We start from the raw sequence: 26,215 nt of genomic DNA on the forward strand, positions 1-26,215 counted from the left end.
AGTATCTTGTATTAACATTTCCATTAAAATTATTTTGAATAATAAATATCATTAAACCCTTATACATTTCCTCAATACAAAGAGTCTCTTTCCTTGTAAGAAATGGTGTATTATCACCATAATGCTTAACATTCATCTCTCTTATTAATCTTGTAAAGTAATTCATTTTTGGTTCTAATTTAAAAGAGTTATATGTTTTTTTATATTTCTTATTATCATTAATTAGAATATAATCACAGAATAAACATTGTTTATATGAATCCTCATCATTAAGCCCCACTCTATCACAAGCCGGACAATTCTCTAATTTATCATATGGAGAGTCTGGAAATTCTAAATATCCTTCAGAACTTATCATATTTATGTGGTAAATTTTTACTTAAACTAAACGCAAGTTTATTCATTAATAAATACAATGTTTCAAAGCACAAAAGACAAATTTCAATCAATCTCTACTTCGGTGGAAGATATAGAAAAATATGTCAAAGATGTTAAATTGAACAAAGATAAATATGGAAATTTTTGGGTAAAACCAGTTATGGAAAATAACATGAGCCCCTCTATTTCATTTAAAGGAAGAGCTCTAACTATACCTGGAAAGACATCCATTAAAGTAAATCTAACAAAAGTTTCTCCTCTACTCCTGGCAATTTATTCAAAGCTTGAAAAAGTGATTGACCACGATACTTTGAAAAAGAATGATAAGACCATTAATAATTCTAGAGGAGACATTTGTATTTTCTTTAATAATCCAAAGGGTGTAGATCTAAGTAAAATGAATGATGTTAATATTTCTGGTGAAATGTCATTTCGTTCTATGATAGTTAGAGATTATTTAAAGATAACTTTTGATATAAAAATTGTAGAGATTGAATCTGTTAATGAAAGAAAGTATATAGATATTGATGGGAATATTTTTCTTGCTAATTAAATATGAGTCAATACAGCAGTGAAGATTTTACTATTTCATTGAACTCGGACGATAGTGATGATAGTATTTCATTGAACTTGGACGATGGTGATGATAGTATTTCATTGAACACAGATGATAGTTATGATACTAATAGTTTGTGCTCAAATGATAGTTATGAGAGTAGCTTTATTGATGACTCTGAGTATGATTCTGAGTATTCATGTGATAGTTATGACTTAGATGATTCTGAGTGAAAAAGTGTTTTAGTTTAAGCACAGCGATATATATAAAACGGAGCTGTAAAGCTCAAAAGTGTTTTATTTTAAGCACAGTGATATATATAAAACACCACGTTTTCTCACGCTATAAATATGGTTTATTGTGATACTTGCGAGAAGGAAGTAAAATATTATAAACAACATATTCTCACCGCAAAACATACATACAACATTTTAAACAAACTTTCCCCTCTTCCACCTGAAACAAAACACTGTTCTACATGTAATAAAAATATCCTCAAGAAAGGCTTCAAAATACATCTTAAAACAAATCTACATTTATCAAATTTTATCACAACTAAAAACTCTGATGGAGCATTCAAAGGACATATTAAAATAAGAGTCTTTAACTTCAAACCTCCTGAACCAGAGTCTATAGTTGATGCTGTAGAAATAGTTAAACCTGCTGTTCAAACGTTGATTGAAAAAACACTAAAGGAAATGAAACCACTTAAATTTTATATGGGAGTAAAATTAGAAATGACAAAGGATGAAGGAGTTATAGATGCACCATACATGAGAACTGAGCCACACTTTATATCTTCATATCAAGATTTTAAAACATCAGGAGTCTATGATGAACTTATTAAACAAGAGCAAGATGTGGATAATTCAATCGTAGGAAGTGGATTCAATATAGGAAAAATTATTTACATAGACATTCATATTCTTAAATCAGATCCTCTAAAAGCTTCTTCTTACATTGATTTACCCAGTGTTATCAAAAATAGAAAAGCAGTTATCAATATCAAAAATAAAGACAATAAATGTTTTCTCTGGTCTATTTTAGCACACTTACATCCTCCACATTTTCATGATGAAAGAGTATCTCATTATAAAAAATATGAGAATACATTAAATACGAAAGATCTAAAGTTTCCGATGACTTTAAATGATATTCCTAAATTTGAAAAGATGAATAATTTATCAGTTAATGTTTATGGTCTAACAGAAACAAACAACATTCAGGTTTTAAAGCTTTCTGACAATTGTAAACAAACTCATATTAATCTTCTATATTTTAATTCAGACGAAAATTCACATTATACATACATCAAAGATATTGCTAAATTAATAAAACCACAAGTCTGTAAGAGAACAAATAAAATATATATTTGTTTGCGTTGTCTTAACTTCTTCAATTCACAAGAAAGATTAGATAAACATTCAAATTATTGTGGCGAACATAAATCAACGGTAATCAATATGCCTAAAGAAGGCTCAAAGATCACATTCAAAGATGAAAATAAAAAGATCAAACATCCATTTGTTATATATGCTGATTTTGAAAGTATTTTAGAAAAAATTGATACTGCTTCTCAAGATCCAAAAGAATCATACACAAATAAATATCAAAAACATACTCCTTGTGGTTTTTGTTATTATATCAAATCATCCGTTGGTGATAAATATAACAAGTTAGAGATGTATAGAGGCTCAAATACCCCAGAGGAGTTTGTGAAACGACTAGAAAAAGACTGTGTTCGATTAACCAAGATAATGAGAGAAACCAATAAACCAATGTCCTTAACAAGTAAAGAAAAAAGGGAATTTATAAAAAACAATGTCTGTCATATTTGTGAGGAGAAAATTGGTAAAGGTCTAAAGGTTAGAGACCATTGTCATCTCACTGGTAAATATAGAGGTCCGGCTCATCAAAGTTGTAATATTAATTATCAACTCCCCTCTTTCATTCCTGTCTTTCTTCATAACAACGCTCATTATGATACACATCTATTTATCAAGGAACTCTCAAAGACTTCTGGAAGTATCTCAGCAATTCCAAACACGGATCAGAAATACATTTCATTCACAAAAACAATTCACACATCTCCTATTACTCATATCAGATTTCTTGATACATTTAAATTCATGGCAAGTCCATTGGTTAACTTGGTTCAAAATCTAAAAGAGTTTCCATGTCTTTCAGAGTATTTTTTAGATTAAGATTTTCTAACACAAAAGGGAATTTACCCCTATGACTATATGGACTCATTTGAGAGATTCAATGAAACACAACTTCCTTCAAAAGAAAATTTCTATAACAAATTAAATAATAGTCATATATCTGATAAAGATTATGTACACGCACAAAATGTTTGGGAAAAATATAACATCAAGAATCTTGGCGAGTATCACGATTTGTATCTCAAAACTGATGTGCTTTTATTGGCCGATGTATTTGAAGCCTTTAGATCTGTTTGTCGCACTGGATATGGATTGGATCCTGCTCACTACTACACAGCACCTGGATTGGCCTGGAGTGCGATGTTGAAAATGACAAAACAAGATTTGGATTTGATAACCGATGTTGATATGCTTTTGATGATTGAAAAGGCAAAAAGAGGTGGAATTTCACAAGTCTGCTCGAGTAGATACGCAAAAGCAAATAACAAATATCTTCCAAATTATGATCCAACGAAAGAGAGTTCTTACTTGATGTACTATGACGCGAACAACCTGTATGGCTGGGCAATGTCTCAGGCTCTTCCTTATGGAAAACTTAGATGGGTAAAGGAAAAAGACTACAAAAACGTTTTACAAGATGTATGTATCTCTACACAAAAAGAATTGGATGAAGAAAAAGTTGGTTATTATTTTGAAATTGATTTAAAATATCCAGAGGAACTCCATAACCTACACAAAGATCTCCCATTTGCTTGTGAGAAAGAAAGTCCAAAGAAAGAATGGTTGAGTGATTATCAACGATCGTTTGATATAGGTGAATCAACAGAAAAATTACTTACTACATTATATAACAAGAAAAATTATGTTCTACACCAAAGAAATTTGCGACAATATTTATCAAAAGGTCTAAGAGTAGAGAAGATCCATAGGGTTCTAAAGTTCAATCAAAGTCATTGGTTAAAGGGGTACATTGATTTTAATACACAAAGAAGAACAGAGTCAAAAACAGATTTTGAGAAAGACTTTTATAAATTAATGAATAATGCGGTCTTTGGTAAGACTATGGAGAATGTGAGGAAAAGACAAAATATCAGACTATCAACATCTTGGGAACAAGCATCAAAATTAATTAATAGACCGAGTTTTACTCGAGCTGAGGTCTTTACTGAGAACTTTTGTGCGATCCATTTGATTAAAGAGAGTATTGAAATGAACAAACCTATTTATATTGGAACAACAATTCTTGATTTATCAAAGTCATTAATGTATGATTACTTTTATAATAACTTGAGGAAGAAATATCAAAATGATGTTAATCTACTTTATATGGATACAGATAGTTTTATTTTGAAAATTAATACCAACGATGTTTATTCAGACATGAAAAGAGACATTAATATCTATGACACGAGTAATTACAGTCCAGAGAGTGAGTTGTTCTCTTCTAAAAATAAAAAGGTGATTGGAAAGTTCAAGGATGAATTAGGAGGAAATGTTATGAGTGAATTTGTGGGATTGAGGTCAAAGGCTTATGCTTATAAATACATTGTGAATAACGTTGAAAAGACTGATAAGAAGTTAAAAGGTGTAAAGAAAAATGTTATTAAAGAAACAATAAACTTTAAGGATTATTATAACTGTTTAACAACAAAGAAAGAAGAGTTTAGAAAGATTAATGGAATAAGAAGTTATAAACATCAATTATATTCAGAAGAGATAAATAAGAAAGCATTGGGGGCTTTTGATGATAAGAGGTTTATTTTAGAAAATGGAATTGATAGTCTCCCTTATGGTTATATAAGTATATAAGTGATAAGATATATATAAGTGATAAGATATATATAAGTGATAAGATATACATAAGTGATAAGATATATATAAGTGATAAGATATATATAAGTGATAAGTTAAAAAGGGGGGGGGGGGGGTTGGGGATTTTAACGGGCTACCGCCGCCTTTTTTACTATTATATAAATGATAGAACCAAGTATCAACCAGACTAAAGAGTGGAGGTGTAATCAACCTTGGTATATAAATGGAAAACATAATGAATGTGAAAAATATCAAATAGGTATAATTGAAAAGGCAACTGGTAAAAAAGTTCACAAAACAAATAAGAGAATTAATTTAAATACCGGTGAATTGGGTAAAAAAGATGGAAATATTTTTGAGTGGACGGAAAACTTTGATGGTTGTCAGGAAAATATATACTTTAATTTAAAAATGGTATGTGGCACTGGAGGCGCTCAAATAAGAACATTGAGGGAGGTTTACCATTTTATCTTAGCTCAGTTAAAATATCTTAATAAAGAACCAAACTCAAACATATTTTTTGTTAATGTATTAGACGGTGAGGAGAGTTGTAGGAGAATTAAATTATTTCCCACACATAAACAAATATTTGTAGGGTCGTTGTTTGAGTGGGTTATATTCACCAGATGATATTAAGAGTAAAAGGTTAAAAGGTTCATAAGGTCAGAAGGATCACAGGTGTTTAAGTAGTCTAATGAATAAGGATAACATGTCAAAAGGTTAGAAGGTTCGTAAAGAACAGGGTGAGAGAAATAGAGGTCTTTAGGGGCAATGAGGGAGGGAAAGAATTAATATGGAAGTGAATGGGTCAATGTTTGAGTGGGTCAAAGATTAATCTGCCAGATGATATGTAGAAGAAGGATGATAGGTCTATAAGAGAAAACAAATATTTGTAGTGTTTGAGTGGTCTAATGAACAACATTAAGGATAGGTACTACAGACAAAAGGTTCATAAAGATGAGGGTGGGAGAAATAGAGGTGTTTATGATTTTTGAAAAAGACAAGGGGGTAAATGACATTAGATAGGGATTTCCCATGTTAAACGGAGGTGTCCCAGAAGCAACATTATTACACTACTTATATATATATATATGTATATATATGTATATATATATATATATATATATATATATATATATGTATATATATATATATATATATATATATGTATATATATATATATATATATATATATATATATATATATATATATATATATATATATATATATATATATATATATATATATATATATATTGTTACGGATCGCGGTTTAGATGTTATGATGGGCCGAGCAGATGGTCCAACCGCGACCGTTACAGGATCCCCAATTGGCCCGATTCCACCCGACGTTGACCAGATCGCACCACAGATATTCAATCGGGAAACCTCTAAAGCGACCGAAAGAGAAGGAAAAGAGAAAAAGACAGAGTACGGAGGAAGAACAGATTTATTATACACACACAAGCAATGGATGGAAGAAGCAGTCACACAGTGAATCGTTAACTTATACTATTCAATTTACTTAACCCCAGGACAACATTCAAGACAGACGACGTTCACACTTACACGGGGGGAATTGCAGGCAGGGATGGCGGAGGTGGGTTGCTGGAGAGGGAGGCAGGGTCAGGTCCCTGCAACCGGCAGGGCTGGAGGTAGCAGCTCCCACTTCTTCGCGTTTTTGGCGGGAAAACCCTCGGTCGCGTCGGCGCTGCTGATGCTGTAGACGTCACGCGCTGGCTCGGTCACACCTGCTCCTCTCCTTCTGGTGGAGCCGTCTCCCTCCTCTCAGCGCGTCTCTCCAAAGCTGGTTTCCTCTCCGAGTACCTCTCCTCTTTGGCTTGGAGCGTCTCTCATCTCACCGCTCACAGCTCAGCTCACAGCTCCTCTCGCATGTCACCTCTTCGCTCATCTCTTGAAGCAGTCCCTTCCAGTCGCTTTTATCACTCGGGGCGGAATCAAGCCGCCGGCTGCGAGGGCACGCCTACCGGGTCGCTAACCGCGGTGCTGGTTGGCTGTTAGGGCTGTCCGATTCCTCCTTTGATCATGACGACGTGCCACGCCTGTGAGTTGGCGGCTCCTACCCCCCTCTTCTCCGAGATGAGCACATGGGCAATGGCGGCTTGCGGGATTGAACACCACTCGCACCGCTTTTGAAAGGAACTTTGGGAGAGCGGAGATGATTGGGGAAATTGAAAGGGCCTACGCTTATTTCGTTTGATACAATGCAGAGTCAATCTAGTGGGAAACACATATTTAGCCTACATGGAATAAGGAAATAAACTACTTAAAAAGATATATCGTGGCCTGTGTGTAAGTTTCATGGAATTAACGAGGAGGACGGCTGCGACCATTATTTACATTACGAGGGTGTTACACACAACAAAACCATACTTTTCACATTCGTTACACTTCCTCCAAAATTGTTACACTCTTCAAAACCGTTACACTTCTCAAATTCGTTACACTGCACCCTCCTTTCTTCAGGCCCGTACTCGGGCCTACAAAACTTTAACTTAGTGTGACACGTAGGTGTAGTTCCCTCTACTTTTAACCTGACCCTGAGTGCGACAGTTTTTAAAACATAAATAAATGTGTCCCGCTGCTCCATTGCACCCTGCCTAACAGACTTACGCCCACAGTTAACCGAATTGCGGAATGGTCTTCAAACTACACACTGACGGTGGGGAGCATTATTTACAATGACTCTGCTTTTATTTACAACACTAACCCAGGACCTGTAATTGTTCTTTCTGGGGGGGGAGACAGTCTGCTCTGCATCAATGCACCATTAAAGCACCCAAAAACGCACCAATACACACCCAAGCACCAATCGGTGCAGTCACCATTGTTCAAGAAAATAAAACCAACAACCCCTAACCCTGCAGGTGATCTCTTGCTATTCGGCTCCCTCTGCTGGTTATTATTATTTGTTCTTCCAGATGTTGTCATTCTTTCATTTTCTTACTGGCGGCCTATTTGCAATAAAGTGTGCCCAATGTGTCCATTTTTATTTATTTTATTTATGGCCCACCGGGCCGACTACGTGTGGTTCACCTGTGGGGCATCAGTGCCCTGTGGCCAAGGTCCGCCAGCAAGATTTCGGGCCCTCATGGCCGGTTCCAGCAGAGGGGCCATGTCCCAACCCATGGGGTCCATAAGTGGTGCTCGGCCACAGACATGTGGTCCATAATGTGGTGCATCGATGCAGACAGCTGGTTCTGGGAATTCCGGGCGCACAATGGAGGACTCACGCACGCTCCCCTCGGCACCCAATGGCGCACAGGTCATGTGGGAGATAAAAGAGACAATTGAGCGAGGGGTAAGGTCACAAGGGTACACATCAATAAGGCAATGCAAGGCGAAATGCGTACGGAGGGCGAAGTGGGAAAGCTCGTCCCTACCGTACGTCACCCCCCTGTCACCTACACTACCCTTGCCCTTACCCCATATTTACAAAATCTACCCATTTACAAATTCGTCACTACTGTCACGTCTTCCCCATATTTCTCCTATACCAAATTCGTCTCCACAATCCCTCTACTTCAAAATTTGCCATCACCAAATTCATCATCAATCCTCATAAGGAGGAAGAGATGGAACATCAAAGCACAATGTCACACCCACGTCATGATGCGTCTCACAATCCAAACATTTGCATCATAAAAAATAATCAAAACATGGCATGGTGTGGAGTACCTGTCACCTCAGGTGAGTGGATGCAGATGGTGCGAGGAGACTCCAATCCTAACTATCCTCTAAATGACCTTAACACACTTTACACTACCCGGGGTCTCTCCCTGCCAATCCATTGGCCAACTTACCCTATGGGTTCTAAAAACCAATTCCCATTGACCAAACTGTGGTGCTTCTCAATTTGGGGTCTCACTCCCCCGATTCATCTCCCGGTGCCCTTGCACAATTTCTGGGCTGTGACGTGTAGCTCTCCCAGCAGGTCTACCCACCTGCACACCTCCACCACTGTAGTTGCCACCCGAGCTTACCTAGCTCCTCACCCTAACCTAACTAACTGGGGAAGACCCCTCCTGGCTCTGTCACCCCACTCGGTGCCCTCTGGCACTGGGCTACCCGGGTCCGTCCTCCGGATCCTCGGGCCCCATCCACAACAACTACTACCGGCTCCCAGAGCCCACCTGCGGCCTCACCTGGCCGACATCCTCACAGTGGTGGAGCGCCCAACCAACTACACACACTAACAGGCTACACGCCCAGCCATTTCCACAACACTAATGCACCCATCCAAAGACCATTCTTTCACCCGCACCACAGATGCCAATATCCAACGACAATTTACCTATACCCTCTACCTAACACTTACACTACCCGCCCCGGGTATCCGTGATGGGGGTCCACTCTTCCCCCATTCACCCTTCGCACCATCCACTCCACTCCACAATTTCCACCATACTCACTCCACGACCATCCATTCCAATACTCCATTTATTCCACACTCCATGTATTCCACACAACCGTTTTCCATACACCTGTTGTTGCACACCTGTGCAATCATACCTGGTGCCACCTGCACCCTCCTCCTCTTCCTGGACCAGTTGATCAACACAACACGCAATCACCACTACTCACTCAAACCCTGCTCCATACACCTGTTCATTTGCACACCTGTGCAATCACACCTGTTCAATCACACCTGTTCAATCCTCACCCACACGGCATCATCTCAGCTAACTACTCCCCTCTGAAACTTGCGCTTCCCTGTCGCCCCTTTAAACTATTGCGCTCCCACGTCATTATCATCCACTCTACTCTACCTGCGTCCCCACTACAGGTATCATTGTCACTAACTAATCTTAACGTCACCTAATGTCATCTTCGCTAGATCCCTACACACAATATCCTAACCCACCCGGGCTAGTTTTCACTGCCATCAACCCCATAAACCTAGTGCTCCTTTGCCCCCCTCGCTGTGAGGGATGGTGGATTTGCCATCCCACCACATCGGGGAGGTCCTACTATCAATTTCGCTCGTCCAAATCCAACAAATCAAAAATTTGTCATTTACTGCTAATCACTGTACCATCATCAAATTTTGCTTTTTTTCTAATTTCGGGGCCAAAACACTATCCTCATCACCCGTCTACTTATTAGGTCCTCTCGGTGCGCCAATTCCCTTCTAAAGCTCGGCTTCGTACAGCCGAGCAATGAACGCGGGTTCTTTGGTGCCGGCGGCTGGATGCGTCCGGCACTCGGTGCAGGGACGGGGGCTTACCCGTGCCGAGATCCCACGCACCACCTCGGCGCGGAGCCATCCAATTTCCCGATCTTGACCTGCCAGAACGTCTCAATAAAAAGTGGTCGCCATGACGACCCTTCCTATCGGGCTGCCCGCTCCGCCTAGTGGAGCCCGGACGTGGCCGTTCCAAGCGAGGCCCAGCGTGGATCGCGTACGGCAGTCCTTTCGAACCCGCCGTGGCTCGGATCCCCGCTGGTTCTCGCGGCACGCGAAGCCCGGCACGCACCGAGGGCCCGATTCGGCTATAAGTCGCTCTAACCGCTAACCCGGTTACCGTCGATGCCTCACCTGCATGGTTACACACATACGCTACCCCTTTCTTGCTACTACCTCCAGCTGTTCCCATGCTCCTCGTACCTTTCCTTACACACCTCGGTACACTCAATCCGCTTACCGACTTGGTCACACACCTGACCACCGAACACCTTGGCACACATTCGTCGCTCGCACACCTCACCAACACACCTCTTCGCGCCCCCTCCTCGGTCACCTCCTCTGTGACAATCACAGGTGTGCTTTCACTCGCACACCCAACCACGTGCCTCACGACCAACTCAAGTGTGCATTCCCACACACGCTCTAACATTCCAGGTGTGCATCCTTCCATTCCAGGTGTACATCCTCGCTCACCTGTCACAACCAACTCACGCTCCGTGTCACTCTCCCTACTTTCACCTCCATTCTTGACAGCGCACTCACCCTTATTCTCGACAGCACACTCTTTCCTCATGCACCTGTCCGTTACACACCTTTCTCATGCACACTCTTGCGCACACTCTCCCGTTACACCCTCTGTAACACTCACCACAGGCGTACACTTTCTCGTTACATCCTCTGTAACACTCACCACAGGTGTACACTCTCTCGTTACTTCCTCTGTAACACTCACCACAGGTGTACACTCTCTTGTTACTTCCTCTGTAACACTCACCACAGGTGTACACTCTCTCGTTACTTCCTCCGTAACACTCACCACACCGCGCTTCCATGTACCCCCTCGCACACGCGCTACGACCGACTCACTCTCGACAGCACACTCACTGGTCGGCGCGCACTTTTTCCTCACACACCCCATGGTCGGACATTCTCGCACACCTCTTTTTTCGCACACCTGACCTGTCACACACTTCACCAACGGCCTTTCACGAACACCCGGATCCAAACCAATCCCCAAGCCGACTGAAGCTTTCCTCACATCATGTACATTTCCGAATATTTCGCCACTCACCTTGGCACCTCGTCTCCGCACCTCCTCTGCCACCTGCAAACTCTTTATTTGGTTAGTGAGCAGCACATCATGAGTTGAGCACCGACCTTGTACCAATTCCATTACCTCCTCCTTTATTTCTCTCTTAGTTTCTGTCCGTCTCTTCTTAATTTCACTCACCTCTTCTTCCACTTCCTCTAATTTTTGCTTCACCTCTTTTATTTCCCTTTGCGTCTCCTCAAGTTCGTCCTCTAAGGCTACCGTGACCGTTTCTATGTGCATCCTCACCTGCCGGTCCTTTGTCTCCATTATCTCTGTCACCTCGTCCACCCTCATTGTCAGTCCCTCACGTACCATCTGACATTGCCTCTGTGTCGCTATTAATTCGTTTTTAATTTCTTTTTGTGTCGCCTTTAACCCTCCGAGTACTGCAGTGTTCCTTTGAACCTGCTCCACTAACTCCATCTGTCCCTCTGTCAGCTGTTCCACCTCCTCCGTCAGGTCCTCTATGCCCCCTTGTAACCTCGCCGTATTATTTCTCACCTCTTTCTCCATACGCTTCTCACCTCGCTTTACCTCCTCGCGTAGCACCGAAACCTCCTCACTTACACCTCGTCGTATCTCCTCCATCTCTTTTGTAGATGCCACCCTCATCTGTCCCAATTCATCCCTCTGAGCATCCAGTTTACTTTCTAACCCGATTTGCACCTCCTCTATCTGGTTCCCCATTCGTTTGATTTCCCGGGCAGATTGTTCCCCTATTTCCCGCAATTTGTCCTCCATCCTATTTTCTAACCCCATTAACCCATTTTTCACCTCTTTTATCCCGTTGTCTAACCCCTCAAAATTTTTGTCTAACTTCCCAAATTTCTTGTCTAACCCCTCACCGGTACCCCTCGCTTCGTCCCTCATTACCCCCATTTGGCCCTCCAATCGCTCACCCTGAGCATCCATCCGGTTCCCCATTACCCCCATTTGGCCCTCCAATCGCTCACCCTGAGCATCCATCCGGTTCCCCATTACCCCCATTTGGTTTCCCAAGTCATTCCTCAGGTCTTCACTTGTCTGGACCATGAGCGCCTTTATTTGTTCCATAAATAGGTTCAAATCCACCGGTGGCGCTGCTACGGTCGCGGGCGCGGCAAAATTTGGTGCCGCTACACCCACGTGCGCGAGGACGCCATTTTGCGCGCCTGAAGCCTCGTGTGCGACGACGCCATTTTGTGCGTCTGTTACCCCCTCAACCGCCTCCTCATTGCTCCCCTCCATTTGATCCTGGGTTACTCCTAACCCCTCTATCTCCCCCACCGACATCCGATCGTCTTGATTGTCCATGGCGCGATCTCAAAATTCGGGTTTTATAAAACAACGCAATTTCGGCAGCTCGTAATTTTGACCAAATTTTTTTTTTCTACACGTTTTTTTTTAAAAATTTGGTTCGGGCCTCGTATCTCACTCCCAGACACCAATTGTTACGGCCAATAGTACAATTGGTGTCCAAAATTTGGGCTAAATAAATTTAGTCCCAGGTTCGAATCCCAACTCCTGACTACCAATTGTTACGGATCGCGGTTTAGATGTTATGATGGGCCGAGCGGATGGTCCAACCGCGACCGTTACAGGATCCCCAATTGGCCCGATTCCACCCGACGTTGACCAGATCGCACCACAGATATTCAATCGGGAAACCTCTAAAGCGACCGAAAGAGAAGGAAAAGAGAAAAAGACAGAGTACGGAGGAAGAACAGATTTATTATACACACACAAGCAATGGATGGAAGAAGCAGTCACACAGTGAATCGTTAACTTATACTATTCAATTTACTTAACCCCAGGACAACATTCAAGACAGACGACGTTCACACTTACACGGGGGGAATTGCAGGCAGGGATGGCGGAGGTGGGTTGCTGGAGAGGGAGGCAGGGTCAGGTCCCTGCAACCGGCAGGGCTGGAGGTAGCAGCTCCCACTTCTTCGTGTTTTTGGCGGGAAAACCCTCGGTCGCGTCGGCGCTGCTGATGCTGTAGACGTCACGCGCTGGCTCGGTCACACCTGCTCCTCTCCTTCTGGTGGAGCCGTCTCCCTCCTCTCAGCGCGTCTCTCCAAAGCTGGTTTCCTCTCCGAGTACCTCTCCTCTTTGGCTTGGAGCGTCTCTCATCTCACCGCTCACAGCTCAGCTCACAGCTCCTCTCGCATGTCACCTCTTCGCTCATCTCTTGAAGCAGTCCCTTCCAGTCGCTTTTATCACTCGGGGCGGAATCAAGCCGCCGGCTGCGAGGGCACGCCTACCGGGTCGCTAACCGCGGTGCTGGTTGGCTGTTAGGGCTGTCCGATTCCTCCTTTGATCATGACGACGTGCCACGCCTGTGAGTTGGCGGCTCCTACCCCCCTCTTCTCCGAGATGAGCACATGGGCAATGGCGGCTTGCGGGATTGAACACTACTCGCACCGCTTTTGAAAGGAACTTTGGGAGAGCGGAGATGATTGGGGAAATTGAAAGGGCCTACGCTTATTTCGTTTGATACAATGCAGAGTCAATCTAGTGGGAAACACATATTTAGCCTACATGGAATAAGGAAATAAACTATTTAAAAAGATATATCGTGGCCTGTGTGTAAGTTTCATGGAATTAACTAGGAGGACGGCTGCGACCATTATTTACATTACGAGGGTGTTACACACAACAAAACCATACTTTTCACATTCGTTACACTTCCTCCAAAATTGTTACACTCTTCAAAACCGTTACACTTCTCAAATTCGTTACAATATATATATATATATATATATATATATATATATATATATATATATATATATATATATATATATATATATATATATATATATATATATATATATATATATATATAAATCGGGATTTAAATTTAATTCAAAAATTGATTCAGACATATATTCTCTTTCAAACATTCAAACCGACAGAGCTAGTTATTTATCACAGCATCTGTAGAATTTTCACCCTTGTACTCAACTCCAGATGATCTGGTGTTGATTGCAGAAAGTATGGATAGACTGAATGAGAAGATGAACAAGTGGAAGGAATGTATGGAGACAAAAGGTCTGAAGGTGAATATCGGAAAAACGAAGGTGATGGCAAGTGGTAAAGCATGTGGTGAGGTGGAAAGAACTGGGAAGTGGCCGTGTGCTGTGTGCAGGAAGGGCGTTGGAGTGAATTCCATTCAATGTACAATGTGCGCTGAGTGGGTTCATCAAAAATGTAGTGGTTTGAGAGGGTGAGTAACCAGTGTGGCAGCTACATTCAAGTGTAAGGTGTGCACAGAGGGAGCTGCAGATGGAGGAAATGTTGAGTTGGATCTTGGAGATGGCGTGAAGCTGGAAGGTGTGAAAACATTTTGTTACCTCGGAGACATGCTGAATGGAGAAGGTGGATCAGATTTGGCAACAGTTGCTCAAGTGAGATGTGCATGGAAGAAGTTTCGGGAACTGAGTGGCGTGCTGACGAGGAGGGGAGTGTCGTTGAAGCTGAAGGGAAAGGTGTATGCTGCATGTGTGAGAAGTGTTATGATTTATGGGAGTGAGACATGGGTAATGAACGTAGAGCAGCATCGAAGGCTGGAAAGGGTGGAAATGCGAATGGTTCGGTGGATGTGTGGAGTATCGTTGAGAGAGAGGAAGACAAAGGATGAATTGCGAAAGATGATGGGAATAGAGCCTGTGATGGATGCTGTGAAGAGAAAACAGGTTGAGATGGTTTGGTCATGTGTTGAGGAAGGATGAAAGTGACTGGTTGAGAAGAGTGATGGAAATGAATGTAGAAGGAAGTAGAGGACGGGGAAGACCGAGAAAGACTTGGCTTAAGATGGTCGAAGAAGAAATGCAGGCAAGGGGGTTAACAAGGGGAGATGCAGAAAATAGGGCAAAATAATAATAATAATAATAATTCATTTATTTTGTATAGCGCTTTTCATGAAGCCCAAAGGCGCTTTGACAGAGTGCAAAACATAATGCATAACAAAACATGAAAACAACAATTGCAAAAAGACAAGAATCAATAGGGAAATATTTAAAGCAAAAGGAGGGAGAAGGAGAAGAGATAGTCAGGGGTTAAATGCTGTGGGTTGAATGTTGAATGCAGTGCTGAACAGGTGGGTCTTGAGTGATGTTTTGAATGTGGTGAGTGAGGAGGAGTCTCTGATGGTGTGAGGTAGTGAGTTCCAGAGGGTGGGAGCAGCGATGGAGAAGGCCCTGTCCCCCCAGGATCTGAATTTGGTCCGGATGGGGGGGGGGGGGGGTCAGGAGGTTGGTACCAGCAGAGCGGAGGTTGCGGGTGGGAGTGTGTCTGGAGAGGAGGTCAGTCAGGTAGGATGGGGCCAGGTTATGGAGGGCTTTGTAGGTCAAGAGGAGGATTTTGTACTGGATTCTCTGGGAGATGGGGAGCCAGTGAAGCTTGTAAAGGACGGGGGTGATGTGGTCACGGGTCCGGGAATGGGTGAGTAGACGGGCAGCGGAGTTCTGAATGTATTGGAGTTTATTGGTGATTGTTGAGGGTGAACCATAGAGGAGGCTATTGCAGTAGTCCAGACGGGAGGTGATGAAGGCGTGGATGAGGGTTTCTGCAGCCGTGGAGGAGAGGGATGAGCGGAGACGGGCGATGTTTTTCAGGTGAAAGAAGGCTGTCTTTGTGATCTGTTTAGTGTATTTGTCGAAGGAGAGGGTTTGGTCAAAGATGACGCCAAGATTCCGGATGAGAGGGGAGGTGGATACTGGGATACCGTCGATGTGGAGGGCAAAGTTATGGGTGGATTTTGTGAGCATTTTTGGGCCAATGATGATTATTTCAGATTTATCACAGTTTAGTTTGAGGAAGTTGATTTGAAGCCAGGATTTTATTTCAGAGATGCAGTTTGTCAGGATAGAGTGGGTGTCGGTGGAGACGGACTTGGTGGAGATGAAAAGCTGGATGTCATCGGCGAAGCAGTGGAATTGGAGACCATGACGGCGGATTAAGTGACCGAGGGGGGACAGGTAAAGGATGAAGAGGAGGGGGCCAAGAACTGAACCTTGGGGGACACCTTGGGGGAGGGGAGCAGTGGGGGATTTGCAGTTATTGATGGAGATGAACTGGCGTCTGTCAGAGAGGTATGATTTAATCCAAGAGAGGGCAGTGCCGGTAACGTTAAAGGTGGATTCAAGTCGGGTGAGGAGGATGGTGTGATCGATGGTGTCAAAGGCAGCGCTGAGGTCGAGGAGGACGAGAATGTTGAGGTTGCCAGCGTCAGAGGAGAGGAGAAGGTCGTTGGTGATTTTGAGGAGAGCAGTTTCAGTACTGTGGTTGGAGCGGAATCCGGATTGGAATGTTTCATACAGGTTATTGGCAGAGAGGTGATGTTTGAGTTGAGTGGCTACAGCGCGTTCCAAAACTTTCGACAGAAAGGGTAGGTTGGAGATGGGTCTGAAGTTGTTTAGGGTGTCAGGGTTTAGACCAGGTTTTTTTAGAATGGGGGTAACAGCAGCAATTTTGAGGGATGGTGGGACGATGCCTGTAGACAGGGAGGAGTTTTTTGTTGCAATGATAAGTGGAGAGAGAGCAGGGAGGGAGGCCTTGACAAAGCTGGAGGGGATGGGGTCAAGAGTGCAGGTGGCAGTTTTCGTTCCTATGAGGAGTTCAGAGAGGTCAGTAGGGGAGACCGGGGAGAATTGAGACAGGGGAAGGCAGGATAAGGGGGGGCAGGTGGTTGGAGGGGGAGCGGGTGCGGCGGTGGTCAAGCTGTTGTAGATGTTGTCAATTTTGCGTTGGAAGAAAGAAAGGAAGGAGATGCAGTTGTCTACTGTGAATGACTGGGTGGTGGTGTCCAGGGGGCGGAGGAGTTTGTTTATTGTCGAGAAGAGTGCTTTTGGGTTTCCGGAGCCAGAGTGGATAATTTGAGAGTAGTAGGCGGAGCGGGCGTGGGAGAGGGCATCTTTGTAGTGTTGTAGGTGGTCCTTGTAGGCTTGGGAGTGAACTGTGAGACCTGTTTTATTGCGGAGTCTTTCAAGTTGGCGAGCACGAGTTTTCATCAGGCGGAGTTCAGGGGTAAACCAGGGAGCAGAATGGGTGAAAGAAACTGTTTTGGTTTTTAAAGGCACAAGCTGGTCAAGGCAGGAGGAGAGAGTGTGGTTGTAGTAGTCAGTGAGGTTGGAAGGGGTGTGGAGGTCAATGAAGGGAGAAGTGGACATTTTTTCAGAGAGGGTGGATGAGAATGAGGTAGGTGAAAGAGCGTTTAGCGTTTAGCCGCCAGCCATGCGCTTCTAGATGGAGAACATTGTCATGGGGACCGCAAGGCTAACCCCCGCTCTAGCAGGGAAAATGGCCTTAAAATGCATGTTGTTGTTGTGTTGTTGCTCCGATTCATGGTCAAAATACAACATTCAAATGAAACTAAGTTGTTCCTCAATCATAAATTGACATTTGTAGACAGGACAGTGTCATGTACGCAACATTTTGTACAGCCATACATGACAGACAAAGTGACCCAATTGCTTAACCCCACTTTTCGCTTCACATGCGCGGGGTAAAAAAAATCTTAATCACAGTGACACAATGTGTGAGCACCGTGGACACCGTGGTTTGGCACCGTGGACTCCACCTGAAGTTGCTGAGGACAATCCCGGACCGGCATATGGTGAACTTCATCATGGAGATGCTGTCAAACCGCAGTTTTGTCTTACAGACCAGCGACGGCCAGCGCAGCAGGCTCAGAAGACTGAGGAATGGTGTCCCGCAGGGTTCTGTTCTCTCGCCGATGCTGTTTAACATCTACATCTACGACCTGCCGGGTACAACATCCAGAAAGTACGGTTACGCGGACGACCTGGCCATCATACTGCGACGACCAACATGGAAGGTGATGGAAAACGGTATCAACCAAGACATGGGCACCTTGGTAGCCTACCTCCGGAGGTGGCGTTTGCAGCTCAGCATTGGTAAGACAGTGTCAGCAGCATACCATCTTAACAACAGAGAAGCAAAAAGGGAACTGGACGTGTTCGTTGACAACAAACGCTTGGAGTTCCAGCAAACCCCAAAGTACCTCGATGTACGCCTCGATCGGATACTGTCCTTCAAGCAACATCTAGAAGAAGTTAAGGCCAAGGTGACATCAAGGGTCTCGCTTATCCGACGTCTCGCTGGTACGACCTGGGGAGCCTCCGCCAAGACCCTACGAATATCCACGCAAGCCCTGGTCTTCTCTGCAGCCGAATACTGCGCCCCAGCCTGGAGCAGAAGCCCACACGTGACAAAGGTTGATGTTGCCATTAACAACGCCCTCCGCATTGTAGCTGGTTGTTTGAAGCCCACCCCGGCATTCCACCTGCCAGTCCTAGCGGGAATCGCCCCGGCCGGCCTCCGACGGGAGGCTGCTACCCTTGCCCTGGCAAGGAATGCCCAGAAACATGACTGGCACATCCTGCACAACACCACAACGATAGTGGCGCCTCCAAGCAGACTCAAGTCCCGCCATCCCTACAACAAGGCGGCACAAGAGATGCTCAGTTCTATCCCTGAGGACCTGTCTAGAAGCGCATGGCTGGCGGCATCTTGGAAGCAGGTGTGGGAAACGGCCGGGCCCACCCGCATCCACCGTTACATCTGGGACCCAGGAGGTGGCGTTGTAGGAGAAGACCTACCACGCCTGCAATGGACCTTGCTGAACCGTCTACGTACGGGGGTCGGCCGCTTAAAATCATCGCTGAAGATGTGGGGCCTGGCAGACAGCGCCGCGTGCGAGTGCAGCGAGCCTGAGCAGACTGCCGAACACATAATTACCACCTGCACCCTATACAGACCACCTTCAGAAGCCGGCCTCTTCGACGTAGGACCAGAGACGAGGGCATGGCTGCACGACACTGAGCTGGCCATCTCATGATACACGAAAGAAGAAGAATGTGTGAGCAATACGAAGGACATGTCCGTACCTTTGCGCACACCTATGCCCGAGGGCTTGTAATTTGGGAGTAATGGGAATCTGAGTACATATAAATACCATGCACTTCACTTGCGGGTAGTATAACGCAGCGAATATAAATGTTTTGATTACGTGAGAATAGGTCAGTTTTCACAGCAATATATATGCTTGGTAATATATTGTTGCGGTTCTGAGAAGTGTACATATTGATCATTAAAGGTTAAAGGTTTGCCCCCATAGTTAGTCAACGAGCAACACGTAGGCCACCTTGGAACATTAGTTATGTCATAGTATACAGTCACGTGAAAAAGTAAGTACACCCCATGTAAAGTTTTGACTTTTTAAACATATTTCAACATACAGCTATTTGATCTTCATTTCAACAATATTGATAGATTAAGGTGATATAATATAACAAATATCATGAAACATTTACATTTTGTAGTCCATTGTATAATTTAAATAAACATAAATGCAAATTTCGCATGTGGAAAAAGTAAGTACACCCTTGGCTCTAATAGGTGGTATTGCCCCCTTTGGCAGAAACAACCTCAAGTTGGCGTTTCTTATAAATGTCTACCATGCTCTGACATCATGCCTGGTGTTGGCTTAGCGGTTAGGGTGCCGGCTTGGGATCCTAGGATCCTGGGTTCGAATCCCGGTCGATCGCTGAATTAACGCCAGGGGGGTTGACTCAGCCTGTCATCCTTCCAAGGTCGGCAAATTGAGTACCAGCTTGCTGGGATGAATGATCCCAGTGTGTACCCTGGTTTAGAATAGGTACACCGTATCCCTGCGCATCGTAAGAGGCGACTAAGTGTTGGCGTCAGGAAGGGCATCCGGCCATAAAAACATTGCCTCAAACAGGGAACCATGATTGTCATGGGGCCCGCAAGGCTAACCCCCGCTCTAGCGGGGACATGGCCTTAAAAACGATCATTCATTCATTTCATTCAGTCTCTGACCGACTGGGAGAAAGTTTTGCCCACTCCTCCATGCAGAATTCTTTCAGCTGTGCGATGTTTGAGGGGTTTCTTGCATGCACAGCTCGTTTCAAATCCCCCCACAACATCTCGATGGGATTTAGATCCGGGCTTTGACTTGGCCATTCCAGAACCCTCCATTTCTTTCTTTTCAGCCATTCCTTGGTGGATTTACTGGTATGTTTAGGGTCATTGTCATGTTGCAAGGTCCACCTTCAGTTGAGCTTCAACTTTCCGACAGATGGCCTCACATTATCCTCAAGCACCCTCTGGTACAATGAAGAATTCATAGTGGATTCTATGTTGGTGAGCTGCCCAGGCCTTGATGCAGCAAAGCTGCCCCAAACCATAATATTTCCACCACCATGCTTTACAGTTGGTATCAGGTCCTTGTGGTCAAATGCTGTCTTTGGTTTTTGCCAAACATGTCTTCTGGTACTGTGGCCAAATAGCTCTACCTTTGACTCATCTTTCCAGAGCACATTGTTCCAGAAGTGCTGGGCTTTGCCTCGGTGTTCATTGGCAAACTTTCGTCTTGCCCTGATGTTCTTTCTGGACAGCAAAGGTTTCCTCCTGGCACACCTCCCATGTAGATCAAATTTGTGCAGCCTCTTTCTAATGGTAGACTCGTGCACTTTGACATCAACAGTGGCAAGAGCTACCTGTAGGTCCCGTGATGACATTCTGGGGTTCTTTGAGACTTCTTTCAGCATCTTGCGGTCTGCTCTAGGGCTGAACTTGCTGGGGCGGCCTGGCCTGAACAAGTTGGCAGTTGTTTAGAATCTTCTCCACTTGTAGATTATCTTCTGGACAGTTGAATGATTGATTTCAAATTGTTTGGAGATCTTTTTAAATCCCTTCCCAGACTCGTAGGCATCTATAACCTTCTTTCTGAAGGCCTCAGAGAGCTCTTTTGATCTAGGCATGTTGATGCCACACACTTAAACAACAAAGAGCAAACCAAACTAAATGTATGAGGTATAAATAAGGCAGGTTCCTCCAAGATCCTCGCTAACTTGTTCCCACTAACTTGTTTCTCTTGTTTTAACTTCGTTTTAACTTTCCCTAACTTGTAACCCACACATCTCCCTGCTCTCAAATGTTATGTTTGTGTGCTTCCCCTTCTCTCCCCATCTTGTCTTCCGCTCCCTCTTTTTATATATTTTGTTTGTCTGGTTGAGTTGTTTGTGAAATAAATGTTAGCTCTTTCACGAGCCTCAATTCAGTATACAAAAAAACAAAAAAACAAGAAAAAAAAACGATGTTCTGATCATTTGCACCTGAGCTGGTGTACCTGATTCTAATTTTACGTATTTGAAGTAGTGATAAATGTAGGGGTGTGCTTACTTTTTCCACATGCGAAATTTGCATTGATGTTTATTTAAATTATACAATGGACTTCAAAATGTAAATGTTTCATGATATTTGTTATATTATATCACCTTTATCTATCAATATTGTTGCAATGAAGATCAAATAGCTGTATGTTGAAATATGTTGAAAAAGTCAAAACTTTTCATGGGGTGTACTTACTTTTTCACGTGACTGTATGTGGGATAAGGTCATTTCCACGAGTGATACCTGCGTTGTGTAAAAGAAATAAGCTTGGGTCCCATTCATTTTGCGGCCACCCTCCAAATCGACCTCATTGGGCAGCATCCATCCCACGCCCCGATTCGGCTAATCCACCTCGTTTGCCAGCAGCGTTCGCTGCCAGTTGCGCGCTCGAACTAGTCGGGTGGCCACGAGGTAGGCCTGGAAAAGGGGAGGAGCGCGAGGAAGAGGTGTGGCCGCATCAAGCAGCACGTCAGAAGGCTGTGACGGTGAGAGCCAACAACCAACCAAGGCTCGGGTGACATGGCGTGAGGGGCGTGGTCAGGGCGCGGCTGGCAAGTTCCAGAGGGTTCGCTGGGCGGCGCTATATAAACGTGCGCACAAAGCCCTCGAAAGGACTTATTGGCGAGGACTCGTGAGGAAAGCGCATGGTAAAAAGGACTCGCTTGGGAAGGTTGGCTTTGTAAAGGACTGTCCAGGACTGATGCAACAGCGCGCATGAAAGAGGACTGCAGCAGATACGTGCTTGCATGAGGACGTATGCTATTGAACTTGCATTGGGGAGCGCCCATTGAGCGGTATTTGGAGCGCATAGAGCGCCAGTTCGTTTATTACGTACGCGGCTGAGCCGCGAAGTAACCACCAGCCAGCTTTGCCTCTCGCCCCGTAATTGTCTGCTTCGCGGCGACGACCCGCGGGGAGCTTCTGCTGCCCTGACCATCTGCTTCACGGTACGAGTCGGGGACCGGAGTGAACTGCCTGGACGCCATCATCCCTGGACCACCAACCCGACCTTCTACATCCCTGTGTGAGTGTGTCTGAGAGTGAAACGGGCCCGTGTCCTGGGATAAGTTAAGACTGTATAAGCTTCACTGTGTGTTCTTCTTCTCCTTCCTGTACAAATTGTAAATAAACCAATTGTTATTCCTTGTTTCTTCCTAATTCGACCGTGTCAGTCCTTTCCCCCATTGGGTAAGCGTGGCACGATTCGGAACCGCTCAGATCGGGTTTAGTTCCTGTTATCAGCTCGGATCACGGCTCGCTATCGCTCGGCATTTCCACTACAACCGTGATTCGGGCGGGGTTATTTCCTTGCTTCCTGGGAGGCGTTGGTAATTAGGTATTAGGAATTCGGCAGACAACCCTACCCAACACTAACCGGAAGGAACGTCATAGCCCCGAATCACGTCGGCCAGTAAAAGACAAGGGGACTAATCCCCCCCTTGATAAGGGGAAAGGCCGACGTTGAGATCCGCAACAATATATATATATATATATATATATATATATATATATATATATGTATATATATATATATATATATATATATATATATATGTATATATATATATATATATATATATATATATATATATATATATATATATATATATATATATATATATATATATATATATATATATATATACAGTCACGTGAAAAAGTAAGGACACCCCATGTAAAGTTTTGACTTTTTCAACATATTTCAACACACAGCAATTTGATCTTCATTCCAACAATATTGATAGATAAAGGTGATATAATATAACAAATGTCATGAAACATTTACATTTTGTAGTCCATTGTATAATTTAAATAAACATAAATGCAAATTTCGCATGTGGAAAAAGTAAGTACACCCCTACATTTATCACTACTTCAAAGCCCTAAAATTAGAATCAGGTGCACCAGCTCAGGTGCAAATGATGAGAACATCGTCAGAGAGGATCTTGGAGGAACCTGTCTTATTTAAACCTCAGACATTTAGTTTGGTTTGCTCTTTATTGTTGAAGTGTGCGGCGTCACCATGCCTAGATCAAAATAGCTCTCTGAGGCCTTCAGAAAGAAGGTTATAGATGCCTACGAGTCTGGGAAGGGATTTAAAAAGATCTCCAAACAATTTGAAATCAATCATTTGACTATCCGGAAGATCATCTACAAGTGGAGAAGATTCCAAACAACTGCCAACTTGTTCAGGCCAGGCCGCACCAGCAAGTTCAGCCCGAGAGCAGACCGCAAAATGCTGAAAGAAGTCTCGAAGAACCCCAGAATGTCATCAGGGGACCGACAGGTAGCTCTTGCCACTGTTGATGTCAAAGTGCACGAGTCTACCATTAGAAAGAGGCTGCACAAATTTGATCAACATGGACGGTGTGCCAGGAGGAAACCTTTGCTATCCAGAAAGAACATCAGGGCAAGACTAAAGTTTGCCAATGAACACCTAAGCAAAGACCAGCACTTCTGGAACAATGTGCTCTGGACAGATGAGTCAAAGGTAGAGCTATTTGGCCACAGTACCAGAAGACATGTTTGGCGAAAACCAAAGACAGCATTTGACCACAAGAACCTGATACCAACTGTAAAGCATGGTGGTGGGAATATTATGGTTTGGGGCAGCTTTGCTGCATCATGGCCTGGGCAGCTCACCATCATAGAATCCACTAAGAATTCTTCATTGTACCAGAGGGTGCTTGAGGATAATGTGAGGCCATCTGTCGGAAAGTTGAAGCTCAACCGAAGGTGGACCTTGCAACATGACAATGACCCTAAACATACCAGTATATCCACCAAGGAATGGCTGAAAAGAAAGAAATGGAGGGTTCTGGAATGGCCAAGTCAAAGCCCGGATCTAAATCCCATCGAGATGTTGTGGGGGGATTTGAAACAAGCTGTGCATGCAAGAAACCCCTCAAACATCGCACAGCTGAAAGAATTCTGCATGGAGGAGTGGGCAAACATTTCTCCCAGTCGATGTCAGAGACTGGTAGACAGTTATAAGAAACGCCTACTTGAGGTTGTTTCTGCCAAAGGGGGCAATACCACCTATAAGAGCCAAGGGTGAACTTACTTTTTCCACATGCGAAATTTGCATTTATGTTTATTTAAATTATACAATGAACTACAAAATGTAAATGTTTCATGATATTTGTTATATTATATCACCTTTATCTATCAATATTGTTGAAATAGTCAGGTTCACTATGATTTTTCGTTCAAAATCATGGTAGATTAGCAAACCTATACATTTTTGGAAACGTTATTACATGGAAAATCTGAAAATCAATGTTTACATTTGCCAATTCAGACCAATTCGATTCGACCAATTCGACCAATCGACCAATTCCATTCGACCAATTCGACCAATCGCTTCGATCGACCATTCGACCATTCGACCAATTCGATCGATTCGATTCGATTCGATCGACCATTCGCCCAATTTGATTTGCCAATCAATTTGACCGACCTTTGCTTGTGTGGAACGGACTGTGAAAACAATGCGGACTATATTGTCGGATACGACACACAGGACAGTGATGACGAACTCTAAATGGCATATTCTGTAATCGTGTATGTTTGATGCCATTGACTGCCTGTGTATATTTTGTCATTGACTGCCTGTGTCGATGTGAAGTTATACTGACTGCATGTGTATATATGATTTTGCTGACTGCCTGTGTATGTTTGGTGATATGAATTATTGTGACACATTTTGATGTTATTAACTGCCTGTACAAAATGATAACATGTATTTGATTATGCAACTTATCGCGAATGTAAAGACAGTATTTTGCAATTCAAAACCTTTGATTCGTGTCTTACCATTCCCCATAGCACTAATTTGATACTTTCATTGGATTCCTTGGCCCTGAAAATATAGGTTTAGTATATTTTAAAAAGTTTTTAGGGTAATTAGAGGGAGAAATAGAACAAAATATGTATTTTACAGTGGCCATTTTGAAAATCCAAAATGGCCGCCATACAGGTATCTCTCCAAATGTAATCATTGATTTTTAGTTTCCTTATGCTATAACCTTTCCAAAAATGTATAGGTTTGCTAATCTAGCATGATTTTGAACGAAATATAATTTATTGACATCGTGAACCTGATTAAAATGAAGATCAAATAGCTGTATGTTGAAAAAGTCAAAACTTTACATGGGGTGTACTTACTTTTTCACGTGACTGTACATATATACATTATATATATATATATATATATATATATATATATATATATATATATATATATATATATATATATATATATAGATGCTTACACTAGAATAGGTTCACCCTGTTGCTTCTTTTCCACGGTTCACCATAAACATTCGCACTAATTTGCCGTGCATCATTCATTAAAAGCACAGCATCCTTCACCTCGATTTCTCATGAGCCTTTCACGATACCTGTGCTACATTACAAAGTGAGCCATGCAGAATTACACACATACGTTACCATAATATTTTACTCCCAACGATGCATCTTAGGCACTTTAAGGTAATTCCCTTTGGCAAAAAGGAAAAAATAGCATGGGGCAGAATGAAAGTCTATCCGTTCCTGATCTTGATTTGGATTGCAGT

This window comes from Myxine glutinosa, chromosome 4 (genome assembly GCF_964187855.1).
Source record: "Myxine glutinosa chromosome 4, kmMyxGlut1.1, whole genome shotgun sequence".
Lineage (NCBI taxonomy): Eukaryota > Metazoa > Chordata > Myxini > Myxiniformes > Myxinidae > Myxine > Myxine glutinosa.